Source organism: Leopardus geoffroyi, chromosome E3, assembly GCF_018350155.1.
Source record: "Leopardus geoffroyi isolate Oge1 chromosome E3, O.geoffroyi_Oge1_pat1.0, whole genome shotgun sequence".
In the NCBI taxonomy this organism is placed as follows: Eukaryota; Metazoa; Chordata; class Mammalia; order Carnivora; family Felidae; genus Leopardus; species Leopardus geoffroyi.
Genome location: NC_059340.1, coordinates 7,474,201 through 7,489,682, shown reverse-complemented (window position 1 = coordinate 7,489,682; position 15,482 = coordinate 7,474,201).

Genomic DNA, 15,482 nt, shown 5'->3' with positions numbered 1-15,482 from the left:
AGAAAGAAAGGACATAAAGATAAACTACATAAACTACAGTCTCTGCCACAGAAATCATTGGAAGAATTGTAGCAGGAGCAAGCCATGATCTGATTTTCAGTTCTGAGAAAAAAAATCATTCTGTTTACAATAGGGGAAATGGTTATAGGTGGGGAAGGTTGGAATTAGGGCAATTAAGAAGTGAGTTCAGCAGTCCAGGTGATGGTGGCATAGATGGCATAGACCAGGGCGGCAGGAGTGAGTTGGAGAGAAATGGGTTGGTTCTGGGAATGTTTTGGAGGTAAAATCCATAGGGTTTGTTCACGGATTACATGTGGAGGTAAGGGAAAGAGGAATCCCTGGCAACCTCGCTAGAGAAGCATTGTCCAACAGAACTCTCTGTGCTGGTGGAAATGCTCTGTATCTGACTGTCCAATATGGCAGCTACTGGCTATCAAGCACTTAAAATGTGACTAGTAAAACTGCAAACCTGACATTTTAATTTAATTTAATTTTAATTAATTTAAATTTAAATTTAAATAGCCACATGTAGTTAGAGGCTACCATATTGGGCAAAGCAGCTCTAGATTTTTGTTTTGAGCAACTGGTTGGCTTACGGTGTCATTTATTGAAAAAAGGGAGACTGTAGCAGGAGCAGGTTAGGGGATGCTGATAGAAATTGGTAGCTTTGCCTTGGACATGTTGGTTTGAGATCCTTGTGAGGCCTCCAAAGAGCTGATCAAATAGGCAGAGAGATATATAGTCTGGATTTGCAGGTGAGGTCAGAGCTGGAAATGTAGGTGAAGGAGTCATCAGTATATAGGAGTTATTTAAAGCCACAGAATTGGATGTGTTTGCTTAGGTACAGCATATAGACAGAAGCAGGCCCGGAACTATGCCCTGGGCACCCCAATGTGTAGTTTGTTATCACAGCCACAAAGTACTTCAGTGACCCCAAAAGGAGGCAACGTCAAGTCACCTTCAGATAAGACAGATGTGACATCTCAGGCCACTTTAAATGTTCCTTCTAAGTTTCAGAGTTCACTGTCTCAAAGTGCTGCCCATTCCGCCTCTATTTCTCGGTAGCCAAAAGTTATCTCTTACTGTTCTGAAACCTGGGACGAATTGGTAGACTTAGCTACCACCAAACCCTGATATGTACAATAGTGGGGGAGGAAAATTGGTACATTAATATGGATTTTGATGGTTTTCTGTTCATTTGTGCCTCTGGGTGTGGCGATGCCCAGCGAAAGGAGGCAACCACCTCTGCTCCTCCCTGGCCCTATCAGGGACTAACAACCCTACTTCCCCTTTATAATCAGGGTCGCACAGCTAGTACAGGAACACCCTTTGCTGCAATTGCCCTAGTGGGAGGAGGAATTCCAAAAGGCCAGGTGGAACCCTTACTGAGTTCCCTGATGACAGCACCTCATCTTGGACAGTTATACCCACAGAGCATGAGTGGTTTGGGGTATGGGAAGCATACCATTATCTTTTTAAAGAGAAAATACTAAGAGCTGCCACCCTCCAGCCCCCACCCCAGCCCTCTGTATTGGCCAAGGGAGAACTGACACTGCATTTCAGTCACTGTTTGAGATCACATGTCACTTTCTACCAGAAAGTGTCCCAGCCTCACAGGTGCAGTCTCTTGGATACTGCCAGATCTGTTTTCAGAACACCATTTCATTGTTCTGTAAGGCCAGCTGCTGCTGGTGGATGGGAAATATGATAACGGCCCATGGCTTGCCAACTGTCTCATTCCTGTCCCTGGGAAGTGAGCTCCTTGGTTGGAGACAGTTTTGTCTGTGTTCTGTAAAGTCAGTAATTCCAAGAGCGGCAAAACAGAGGCATGACCTGTGGGGAAAGAAAACCCAAATACAGAATAAATGTTCCTTCCAGAGTGTATAATTCACCACACCCTCTGTGAAAGGAGGTTCCCGATAGAGTTGACCTGCCACGACATTCCTGACAGGTGCCCAAGAAGTCTGGTGGTCCATTAGGGCTTCAGGACTATGTCCAGCTTCCTACTGAATTAACTTAGTGTTTATTTATTTTTTTTAACATTTATTTATTTTTGAGACAGAGAGGGACAGAGCATGAGCAGGGGAGGGTCAGAGAGAGAGAGGGAGACACAGAATCTGAAACAGGCTCCAGGCTCTGAGCTGTCAGCACAGAGCCCAACGTGGGGCTTGAACTCACGGATCGCAACATTATGACCTGAGCCAAAGTCAGACGCTTAACTGACTGAGCCACCCAGGTGCCCCTTAACTTACTGTTTATAATACTTTTTTTTCCAGTTGATTTTCTTTATTTTTCCAGATAGAGATCACATTAACTTCAAATAAGGATAGTTTTAACTTCTCCTGGTTTTTTTTTTTTTTTGTCCCCAATTACTTTCTTTTGTCTAATTAAGTTGTTTGAACATCTAGAACTTGTTAGATACTAGTAGACATCTTTTCTTCTACTATAAGGAGAGAAATATCAGAAGGAACTCTACAACCAAGTGGTAGTTTCTCTGGCTATGACTGTCTGCCTGGGGTCTGGTGGTACTTCTCATTCACTAATTAGAGTTTTAATTGGCATGAACTAGGACAAGGCATAGGAACCTTATAAAGGGGTCTTAACAAAATATCACCTGTGTCTTTTGATGTACTATGGGAAAGGCTGGGGGCTAACAGGTGGCCCATAAGCAGAATTCGTGAGGATGCTCACTGATGCCTGCAGAGTGAGGAGGGAACACATCCGGTCCAACAGGCAGAGGAGAGGCAAGGCCCCATGGAGACATATACACCAGTTAACATCTTAAAATTATTTACTTTAATGGGAGTATATCTTTATTTCTCCATACGTCTTGATGTTGACTTTTTGGCTAACATAAATTGTATTTTATCATATTGAAGAAGCATCCAGGGGCATCTGGCTGGCTTAGTTGGTACAGCGTGCAACTCTTCATCTCAGGGTTGTGGGTCTGAGCCCCACATTGGGTGTAGCGATTACTTTAAAAAAAAAAAAAAAAAAAGAGGGGCGCCTGGGTGGCTCTGTCGGTTAAGCGGCTGACTTCGGCTCAGGTCATGATCTTGCGGTCCGTGAGTTTGAGCCCCGCGTCGGGCTCTGTGCTGACAGCTCAGAGCCTGGAGCCTGTTTCGGATTCTGTGTCTCCCTCTCTCTGACCCTCCCCCATTCATGCTCTCTCTGTCTCAAAAATAAATAAATGTTAAAAAAAAATTAAAAAAAAAAAAGAAGCATCCGTCTTTTCCCATTTAATCTAGTAATTTGGCTGTGTTTCATTTTCTAACTTAATTTCTGATTGTTTCTATTAATTTATCTCTTCTACCCCCTTTGGTTTATTTTGTTATTCTTTATCTAATTTCTTGAGTTATATGCTTACTTATTGTAATTTTTTATTAGAGACAAAAATATTTCATGAGTACTGTTTTACTTGTACCTCACAAATGCTGATATGTTGTACTTATTTTTTTTTTTATTTTTAAAATGTTTATTTATTTTAGAGAGAGAGAGCACAAGCGGAGAGAGAGGAGACATAAAATCTGAAGCAGCCTCCAGGCTCTGAGCTGTCAGTGCAGAGCCAGACACAGGGCTCGAACCCATGAACTGTGATACGACCTGAGCTAAGGTTGGTCACTTAACCGACCGAACCACCCAGGTACCCCTATTATTTTAAAGTATTTTGTATTCTTATTTGTATTTCTTTAAAAAAATTTTTTTTTAATGTTTATTTATTTTTGAGAAAGAGCATGAGCAGGGGAGGGACAGAGAGAGAGGGAGACACAGAATCTGAAGCAGGCTCCAGGCTCAGAGCTATCAACACAGAGCCTGATGTAGACTCGAACTCACAAACTGTGAGATCGTGACTTGAGCCAAAGTCGGACACTCAACCAACTGAGCCATCCAGGCGCCTCTTGTATTTATTGGCTCATGAGTTTCTTTTAAAAGGGAATAATAAAACAATATTCAGGTGATAGGGACATTTTCCCCCTTTAGTTTAATTAATTAATTAATTAATTAAATTTTAGAGAGAGGGAGTGTGCATGAGGCAGGGAGAGGAGCAGGAGAGAGAGAGAATCTTAAGCAGGTTCCATAGGGCCTGACTTGGGGCTCGATCTCACAACCCCAGGATCATGACCTGAGCTGAAATGAAGAGTCAGACGCTCAACCAACTGGACCACTCAAGCAACCCCCTTAGTTTTAATGTTAATGTGTAGTTATATTACATAGTGATCAGAGAATGATGCACATATTAGTTCTATTTTTTGTGACTTAATGAAACTTTCTTTGTAACCTAATATATAGCTAACTTCTGTGAATTTTCTCATTGGGTATTGAAACTGGATGTGTTTCATAATGAGATCTACCATATTAATTATGTCATTGAAGTCATCCAACTCCTTACTTTCTTGTAGAGGTTTTCATAGTGCAAAGTCCTTCCTTTACTTTGCTACCCCAGACAGAGACTTCCCCATGCAATGGCTTGCCTGATTGTCGTTCACCTCACTTCTTCTGCTTCTCAGAGCTAAATTAGGTCCAGGAAGCTTCTGCCCCTCTGCTTACTCAGTTCACCATCCCAGACACCTGAGACACACTCTGAGGTGGCTTTTTTGCTCCATGGTTTGCCGCTTCACCTTTCGAGAAATGTATTGCTGGCTCTTTTTGAGATCTGGAATAGCAGTGACTTGCCACCTTTCCTTCCACATGCACCTCTGCTAGAACTCCACTACTTTTGGCAGTGTTTCCACCTGCATTTCTAATTCTCCCCATTGCTCTTGGATTGTTTCAAGAAGGTAAAGGGGAAATGCTGCTTTTATGCTGCCATCTTCAAAATGGGACTTTCCATGGGCTTTTTGTATAACAATTCTGCGTCTCCTTCTGGGTGGTACCATATACCACATAGAACCATCTGTAGATCTGGCCAGAATCATTTACCCTTGCTTAATTAATCATAGGTGGGCTCCCTCCCATGGGCTAATGTTGAGGATGAGGAACAATGGGGCAAGTAAAAGAATGCTTGACTGGGGAAGGGGGAAGGGTACAAAGACAGAAACAACATACTCAAGTAACTTAGGCATTCAGGATTTGAAATTTACTGAATAGCGGAAAGCTTCTGGATTGCCCATTTTTGATGTGAGGTAGAGTTCAGGTTTCATGGTAACTTTTCATCCCAGATATTTATACCAGATTTCAGAAGCAACAAGCTAGGGGATGTTTCCTGACAAGAGCATAGTTGTATGTTGAAATGTGGTCTTGCTTCAAAACCCCAGGGGCCCCCCACTGTGACTCTCTGTAGGGCATGCCAGTGGTTTGGTCAACTAGACACCTCCAGCACCACTGGGTTGGCAAGGCCACAAGGGCATCCTGCTCTGCAGCCTAATTTCAAAACTTCCTTTTTCTTCTTCTTCTCACTCAAATGGACGTTTTTTCAGGCTAACAATTAAGTGAGCCAAAGAAGGACTCCTCAGTAGGGTTGTTCTACGCATGTTGGACATGGACCCTTCCTTGCCCACAGATTCTTTTAAGGAAATCAACCAGTCTTCCCCTAGTCCACACTGAGTGGGTAACCCACTGTAGCAGTAGAATGGTCCCTGGTCACAACTGATTGGAGGGTAAGAAGACCCATGATCCTAAGACAGGCAAATTATACCATGGCCTGTGGCCTTTAAAACTGTCTGATGTGAAGAGACACGCAAGGAGACTTCTGCCTCTGATGGAATAACAGGGACTGCATTCACCCTCCTATGTTAAACAATTTAAAAATGAGCGAAATATACAAAACAGTCATTTTCAGACATTGGGCAATGGGTAGGCACAGGACAGTGATCTCTGAGAAGAGGGAAAAGAATGAGGTGAGTCCTACCATTGCTCCAGCATGCTGCCTGGAGAGAATTCCCAGTCTGCAGTGCAAAGAGGACAATCCACGCAGAGACCACCTAGAATTGAGAAGATAGAACTGAGACCAAGAGAGCTCGAGTTTACAGGACAAAATATTGCAGGGAGAGCTGCAGAGACAGAGAAAGAGCCCCTAAGATCTTTAGAGCACTAATCCCAACTCTTGAGCTGACTACTTATCATCGTATGTATATGAAGAAACTACTCAAGACTGGATAATGAACTACCTGAAAGGAACAAGCGAAATGATTTCTGGAGTTTGCACAAGTCTGGCAATAGTTCACATTCCTAACAGCCAGAATGGAGAAATCTCATAATACACAAGACATTGAGAATACTCCAAAGGGTATTGCCTAGCAGGAGAGCTAGAGTAGCCCTAGACTAAATGCTGCTTTTGTCCTCGGTAACAAAAGTCACAAACTATCTCCAAATAGCTTAGTTACATCCCAACAGGCAGGTCCAAGATATTTAAAGGACCACAAAGAAATCCAGCACCCAAATGTAAAATTCACAGAGTCTGGCCTCCAATAAAAAAAAAAAAAACATAGATGCAAAGAAGCGGGAAAATATGACCCATGGTGTGGTGAGAAACCCTTGGAAAGCAAAATATGAAAACCTCAGAAGAGGTAAAGTTCATGAAATCTCCTAAAAAGTAGTTCAAAATTAGATGGGAAGAAAATATGAGATAATGAAAGGAACAGTCCCAAGAGATCCAATATATGAATAATAGATCTTACAGAAAGAGAGAAGAGAAAAAAATGGAGGGAAGAGTATCACTGAAAATTTTTTAGAAAATTTCCCAGAATGTAAGGGCATGAGTTTCTAGACATAAAGGACCTATCAAGTGTCCCAGCATAATTAAGAACAACTAAGAACCTCACCGAGGCACATCCTTGTGAACTTTAGAATTGAAGAGATAAAAAAAAAAAAAAAAAAAAAAAAAAAAAGAACCATATAAGTTTCTAATGGTCAAATGATCCAAATTAGAACTTATAATAGAAACTCTGGAAGCTAGAAGGCATTAGAATTCTGTAGGAAAATGATTTCCAACCTGCAATTTCATACACAGCCAACATACAATTATGAATTACTCTAGAATAAAGATATTTTCATTAATGTCAGTTTAGATGCAAGTGACAGAAAACCTAAACAATAGTTACAATTTTTTTTCTCTTTCACATAAAAATACAGGTCACTAGAGTGGCTTTGTTCCATGCAACCCAGTTTCATTCCAGTCCCCACTCTGCCATGCCCAGGGTATGGCTCTCAGCCTCATGGGCCAGGATGGTTGCATCCTCCAGATGGAGGAAGGGAAGATGAAGAAGGAACAAGGGACATTTGTCCTCTATTTCTTCAGGAACTTTCTCAGAAGCTGCCAAATAACACTTCTGCTTACATCCCTTTGGTCAGAATTTGGCCACATGCTATTCCTAGCTGCAAGGGAAGCTAGAAAATGTAAAAATATAGACTTTATTTTGGATGATCTTGTGCCCAGCTAAAACCTCTATTACTATGGAAAAATAGAAGACAGACATGGGTGGAATGAGTCGCAGTTTCTGCTACACAGTCTTGAATGTTTACTGAGCACTCTTTCTCAGAAGTTACTGGTAGAGTATACTACTGAAGTGAAGGGATTAAGCAAGAAGGAGGAAGACTTGGGATCCATGAATGAAGATATCCAACACCAGAAAGGTAAAGGGAATCCCAAGGGTGCTGGTGAAGGGAGATTGCAAGACAACAGCTGTGCGGAGGCCTACACAGCAGCCAGACCAGAGTGGAGAAGGTCAGAAGGTTGTAGGAAGGATTTCTTTAGGACAATGAAACTGATAGAAGACTTAATAATTTCCCTTCACCTGTCAGGCACAGCAACACACCTTTATTTCTGTGACAGTCTTCTCCATATGTTTGAAAATAATGAAAAGACATTTATACATCAGGGGTTCCGTTAAGAATAAATACCTAGAAAACTATGCAAACAAAAAAGACAAGGCAGGGCGCCTGGGTGGCGCAGTCGGTTAAGCGTCCGACTTCAGCCAGGTCACGATCTCGCGGTCCGGGAGTTCGAGCCCCGCGTCGGGCTCTGGGCTGATGGCTCAGAGCCTGGAGCCTGTTTCCGATTCTGTGTCTCCCTCTCTCTCTGCCCCTCCCCCATTCATGCTCTGTCTCTCTCTGTCCCAAAAATAAATAAATGTTGAAAAAAAAAAAATTAAAAAAAAAAAAAAAAAAAAAAAAAAAGACAAGGCAATTATTAACTCCAAGGAAAACAAATGGAAAAATAATAACATTGTAACATATGGCTCAATCGTGAATAGATTTACATAGCTATAAAAATATAACTCTAAATATCTTTCTAACTACATAACAAATGTATATTCAGAGGATAGTGACAGGGGAAGTGTGTGTGTGTGTGTGTGTGTGACTAGGAAATGAAAGCTAGATCTTACTGTGCACAGTGCTAAGTTAATAGATCATGGGAAAACTGAAAAATATCAGTAATTCAAAATATAACCAATTATTTGGAAATATGGAGCTAAATACCAGATACCAAAATAATCATCTGTAACAACTAAAAAAGTGCTTACTTCTGAGGAGCTAGAAATAGAGAAGGATTAAAAGAGGTCTTCTTTTTTTTTTTCCTTTTTTTTTTTTTAATTTGAGAGAGAGAGAGAAGGAGTGGGGGAGAGGGGCAGAGAGAGAAAGAGAGAGAACCTCCATCAGGCTCCATGTTCAGCACAGAGCCCGATGAGGGGCTCGATTCCACAACACTGGGAACATGACCTGAGCTGAAATCAAGAGTGGGATGCTCAACTGACTCAGCCACCCAAGTGCCCCTATTTTTTTCTAACAAGCCTTTGGAAGTATTTAACTTTTTAAATTATGTACATGTCAAACTTTATTAACAATAAAAACATTTAAAAAAAAGAAAAGGCAATTAGATTCTCTTTCTTGGGGTTTTCAGGTGAGAAATGTGGAATCAGATGGAAGGAGACCAACACTAACTGGGGTGGTAGATAGTGGGTAAGCCACATAAACCATCTGGGATAGAAGTAAATCCATAAATTCCTATTCCTGGAGTTTTTCTGGATCCAGAACTTCCTTGAGTTTCAACCTGCACTAAGCCTGACCCCACTATAGCCTCAGATCGAGGATAGTTGGTCTATCCTTGAACTCCACTGAGCGAATGTTTCTTGCAGTAGAAAAAGTCGTGTTAGAATAGAGGTATGTGCTGCTTTCAAAACTCCTTACTAGTTGAAAGGGTATAAAATGTAGCAACTTGCTCTTTATTTCCTCCCCCTTCCCTTCACTTCAAAGGAGATATTCCACTGTACTTTATTCCAGTGGTCTCCTAAGAACTTCACTAATATGGCAGGTCCTCGTATTTCTTTGGGTTTTACCTCACACCCCCATTGCCTTCATGTCTCAGCAGGATACCAAAAGATTCATGCTACTTCCTAATGTTCAAGGCCAATCAGGATGATATCATCAATGTAGTAGCTTAAGGTGACATTCATGGAGGAGTAAATTAGTGTGATCAACCATCCCTGTTGACCAGTGGTTTCCTGGGATTTTCAGACCATCACATGCCCACTGGAGAGCTGTTCACCCTAGATCAAGTGGACTAGGTCCCTGTGAAGATATGCTGGTACACCTGCCAGCTGCCGGATGGTGTGGGTAAACAGAAACAGAAAGAATACTTTTATCATATATCAATATACCTAATGAAGCTTGAGGTAACCCTCCATTATTTTTCAAGGCCTGTTAATCTTTGCTAGGAACCAATCTGGAGAACTGAATGATTTCAAAGCAGCCTTCCTGCAAGGCTTCCACCCTCCTCTTTAAGGAGATCTGGGGCAATAACTGACTCAGGGATGGTTTTATGGCCAGAGGGCCTGTGACTCTGTAGCATGCTGGCTTGAGTTACATCTTTGTTCATTGAACTAAGGATTATTTTGCTGTACAAACCGAGTAGAACCTAGGCCTGCCTATCTGTTCTGTTCCTGCCAACACTTTGAGCAGAAGCCAAAACCTCAAGTCAGTGTGTTAGGCCATTTCTTGCACCGAATTACCACACCTCCTTGGCTTTTGCTTTTTTGTGGCCACAGTTAGGGGTGATATTCAAAATATTTAGCAGCTGGTTACCACATGGTCACCAGTCAATTAGAAGACTTTAGCACTAAGTCAGATTCCTGGAGGCCAACAGCTGTGCTGGATGTTAACCCTTTAGTTGCTGGATGAGAGGGAGGTTTGGTGGCCTGGAGTCAGGTAGATGGGGGTGAGGCATCAGGGGACTCTAGGTAGCAATTTACCAACTGATAAGAAAGCATTTCAGTATTTCAACAACCTGTATGGCCATTGGCAGAATGTCAGGTTGGCTTTAGCAAAGAACAGAGACTGGATGGTCCACCCGCTTTACTTTAAGACCTGCCTCCCTTGGGTCTAACCACCTAGTTTCTTCCTTTCCCAGTGTTATCAGTAATTTCATTTTTGTTAAAAGCCTTTCTTCCTGTTCCTGGCTGGAGCAACTATTACCGTGACCTGCCCCTTGCTCACATTCCCCATCTGTCATCCCCAAAAGAGATTTTGTTACTTAGTTTTTCATCAGTAGTGAATTTTTCTGAAGAAGATGAGGTGTAGGTGGGGGAGGCAGCCACAGCAGTGGTAACACACTGTCATTCCTTTCTCCTTCAGTCTTTGGTATTTATTCATCTACGATGTGCCAAGAACCATTAGCCTCTTCAGTGTCAGCTTGACAAAGTATAATCAGCCAAAATGTATGCAGGAAGAGAAGGAAAATGGGGGTGAGGGAAGGAACGGAGACAGAGACAGAGAGAAATAAAGGAAGAAGGAAATAAAGTAACAGTCTACCCTCCTTTATTTATTCCATCTTCCTTGATTATGAACCACAGGCTTCAAGTCCACATAGTCACTCTTGCAACAGCTCCTTAGAAAATTCCTGCAATTCTTTTTGCCTATAATTCCTCTTTTCCCTGCGCAGATTTTGCACACCATCCTTGGTTTCATAGTATTTCCAAACTCCTATGACCAGATGTTCCTCATTATGAGGTGACTCATCACATTTGCTTGGTAATCATGAATGCAGTAGAAATTATTTGGAGGGGCCCAGGAGACTGGGGAGCTCCATCCCCTCAAGATATTGCTATTCCAACTGCCAAGATTTTGGTCTTTGATAATCGAGAGCTTGATTTTAACCATAGAAACCCAGCACAGTTGTGAACTTAACAAATGCAGTAATTTGGCGATTTACTGTATCCCTTTTTATTGTAAAATATTTGGCAGAAAATTTTTGTGGTAACGTATTTGAAGGCATACAAAGAATACATATTACACATATTAACTATTGTGTGTAAAAATAAATGAACACTGGTAAACCCACCACTCAAGAAATAGAAGATAATCAATATTCACTTTAGGGATCTAATTTTCAGTGGTTTCCAACCACTGGCTCATAGTAAAAGATATTTCTTGTTGCAGGGCCACAAACTGGCCTTGAATGTTGTTATGTACTCAGGTGTTCTGAGACTAATATTTGTTTCTTTCTTTTTTTTTTTTTAATTTTTTATACATTTATTTATTTTTATTTTTGAGAGACACAGAGAGACAGAGCACAAGTGGGGGATGGGCAGAGAGGGAAGGAGACACAGAATCCAAAGCAGGCTCTAGGCTCTGAGCTGTCAGCACAGAGCCCGACACGGGGCTCGAACTCACAAACCGCGAGATCATGACCTGAGCCAAAGTCAGAAGCTCAACCGACTGAGCCACCCAGGCACCCCTATTTGTTCCTTTCTTGATGCAAATCACCTAATGCTGTAAAAAATGTCCATTTAATCCTACAGCCTTTATACTCCTTATTCCTTTAGAATGTCTAGCAAGCAGTGGTTCTGAAATGTTGATGTACTTTAGGATCAACTAGGGAGATCTGAAAAATCCTGATGCCCTAGGCCTGCCCCAGAAAAATTAAACCAGAATCTCTGGGGATGCAATCCAGGCACCCAGGCTTTTAAAAGTACTTCAGGTGATTTTATGTGCTCTAAAGGAATGGCAATAAAGTCCACCAAAGCTTTACTTTCAATGGGTGTAGCATCTGAATACCAAGACTTTAGTAACTGTTTTATCAATCGATGGACTTCTAACTTCCCCTGCAGGGATGTTGAGATCATCCCTTCCTTTTTCTCCACTCAATTATTACAGAAGTTTCTGTATCTCTTCTGAAATTCTGTTGTTTGCGACTCTACTCCTGGAATAAAATTCAGTATTTGTTAGGGTAGTTTGGTATTTTGTTTGCAAAAAATGGGGCCAACTCTGAAATTTTAGGGGAAAAAAGGGTGTGGGCATATTGTAAGGATATATGTGGGCTGGAATTGGAAATCAGAGTCTGAGGTTGGGCTGGGGGCTGGTTACTGTCTCTTCTGTCTCTCATGGCCCACATAGCCTCTCTCATGTCATCCTTTTCTCTCTCATTTTCACCTCCCTAAGCAGTGAGAATCTCATTAATTTGGCTATTTTTAGACTCAGATTCTCTGTTAGCCAGCCCTTAGTCCAATCATCTGTGGACAGGGTCCACTTAGGATCACTCAAAGCCCAAGGCTTCAAGTAAAAGGGAAATAGCATGAAAATAGCAAAAGAGAAAGATAAAGTAACCATACTAACATCAGACAAAAGGGATTTTAAAAGAAAAAATTGGGGCACCTGGGTGGCTCAGTCAGTTGAGCGTCCAACACTTGGTTTCAGCTCAGGTCATGATCTCATGGTTCGAGAGATTGAGCCCTGCGTCAGGCTCCATGCTAATAGCACAGAGCTTACTTGGGATTCTCTGTTCCTCTCTCTGTGTCGCTCTGTCTTGCTTATGCTTTCTCTCTCTCAAAATAAATACACTTTAAAAAAGAAAATATAAAATGTTATTAGAGATAAAAGGGTCATTTTATAATGATAAAAGGATTAATCCATCAGAAAGATATAACAATTATAAACATATATGCAACTAACAATAGAGACCCAAAATACATGAAGTAAAACTGGCAGAATCAAAGGGAGAAACAGATAATTCAATAAAATAGTAGGAGATTTCAGTACCTCTCTTTCAATAATGGGGAGAACTACTAGGCAAAAGATCAACAAAGAAATAGAAGATGTGTTGGGGTGCCTGGGTGGCTCAGTTGGTTATGCGTCCGACTTTGGCTCAGGTTATGATCTCATGGTTTGTGAGTTCAAGCCCCACTCAGGCTCGGTGCTGACAGCTCAGAGCCTGGACCCTGCTTTGGATTCTGTGTCTCCTCCTCTCTCTGCCCCTCCCTTGTTCATGCTCAGTCTCTCTCTCAAAAATAAATAAACATTAAAAAAAAAAGAAAGAAATACAAGATGTGGATAATGGTATAAACTAACTAGACCCAACAAACATCTATAGAATATTCCACCCACCAACTGCAGAATGTATATTCTTCTTAAGTGCACTTGGAACATTCTGCAGGATATGTTAGGCCATAAAAAAATCTCAATTAATTTAAAAAGATTGAAATCATACAAAGCATGTTCTTCAACTTTAATAAAATGAAATTAGGAATCAACAATAGAAAAAAATGGGGAAATTCACAAATATGTAGAAATTAAACCACATAGTCATAAATAATCCTGGGTCAAAAAAGAAATCATAAATGAAATTAAAAAGTATTTTGAGATGAATGAAAATGAACAACATACCAGAACTTAGGAGATGCACCCAAAGCAGTACTCAGCAAGGGAAATTTATAGTTGTTAATGCCTACTTTACAAAAGGAGAAAGACTTCAAATCAGTAGTCAATCTTCCACCTTAAGACACTGGTAAAAGAAGAGCAAACTAAGCCTAAAGCAGGAAGAAGGAAGGGAATGATGAAGATTAGAGTGAAAATTAATGAGATAGGGGATAGGAAAAAAGTAGAGAAAATCAATAAAACCAAAATCTTGAAATCAAAATTTACTTATTTGAGAAGATCAACAAAATTGACAAACCTTTAGCTAGACTGAGTTAAAAAAAAAAAAAGACTCAAATTAACTAAAATCAGGAATGAAAGAGAGGTATTACTACTGGCCTTTCCAAAAATAGTTGAGGGGGAAGGATTATAAGGGAATACTATAAACAATTACATGCCAATAACTTAGATAACTTATATGAAATAGATTCCTAGAAACACACAAACCATGGAAACTGACTCAAGAAAAAAAATACAAAATCTGAATCGATCTATAATTGGAGATTGAATTACAAAACAAAACAAACAATACATAAAGAAAAGCCCAGCCCATTTGTCTTCACTGATGAATTCTACCAACATTAAAGAATAATTAATACCAATTCTTTACAGACTCTCTTCCAAAAAATAGAGTAGGAGAGAATGCTTCCCAACTCATTCTATGAGGCTAGTATTGCCCTGATACCAAAACCAGACAAAGACATCAAAGAAAAGAAAACATATAGACCAATATGAATATGGACACAAAAATCATCAACAAATTATGAGTAAACTGAACCCAGAAACATATGAAAAGGATTATATACCATGGCTGAGTGGGATTTATCTCTGGAATGCTTGATCAGCTTAACATTCAAAAGTCAATTAATGTAATGCTCCTTATCACTAGGATAAAACCAAAAAACCATATGATCATCTCAATAGATACAGAAAAAGCATTTGATAGAATCCAACACCTCTTCATGATAAAAACATTAAACAAACTAGGACTAAGGGAACTTCTGCAATCTAATAAAGGGAATCTACAGAAAACCTACAGTAAAGATCACACTTAACAGTGAAAGATGGAATGCTTTCTCCTTAAGATCAGTAAGAAGACAAGGATGTCCTCTCTCACTACTTCCATTAGACATTGTACTGGAAGTCCAGCCAGTGCAATTAGGCAAGAAAATTAAATAAAAAGCATCTAGATTGGAAAGGAAGAAGTAAAACTATTTCTATTCACAGATGACATGATCTCATATATAGACACTCCTTAGGAATCCACTAAAAAAAAAATCATTAAAACGTGAGTTCCCTTGGTGTTGGGGTTGTGAGTTTGAGCCCAATGTTGGGTGTAGAGATTACTTAAAATATTTTTTAAAAAAATCTTAAAATATTTAAAAAATCTTTAAAATCTTAAAAATCTTAAAAAAATAAGAATGTGAGTTCAGCAAGGTTGTAGGATACAAGACCAAAAATCGATTTTATTTTTATACATTAGCAATGAACAGTCTGAAAGTGAAATTAAGAGAACTCAACTTACAATAGTATCAAAAATAGGGGTGCCTGGGTGGCTCAGTCAGTTAAGTGGCCGACTTCAGCTCAGGTCATGGTCTCATGGTTCGTGAGTTCAAGCCCTGCATTGGGCTCTCTGCTGTCAGCGCAAAGCCTGCTCGGATCCTTTGTCCCCCTCTCTCACTGCCCCTCCCCCGCTGGTTCTCTCTCTGTCTCTCTCTCTCAAAATAAATAAATAAACTTTAAAAAGCACAACAGGGGCGCCTGGGTGGCGTAGTCGGTTAAGCGTCCGACTTCAGCCAGGTCACGATCTCGCGGTCCGTGAGTTCGAGCCCCGCGTCGGGCTCTGGGCTGATGGC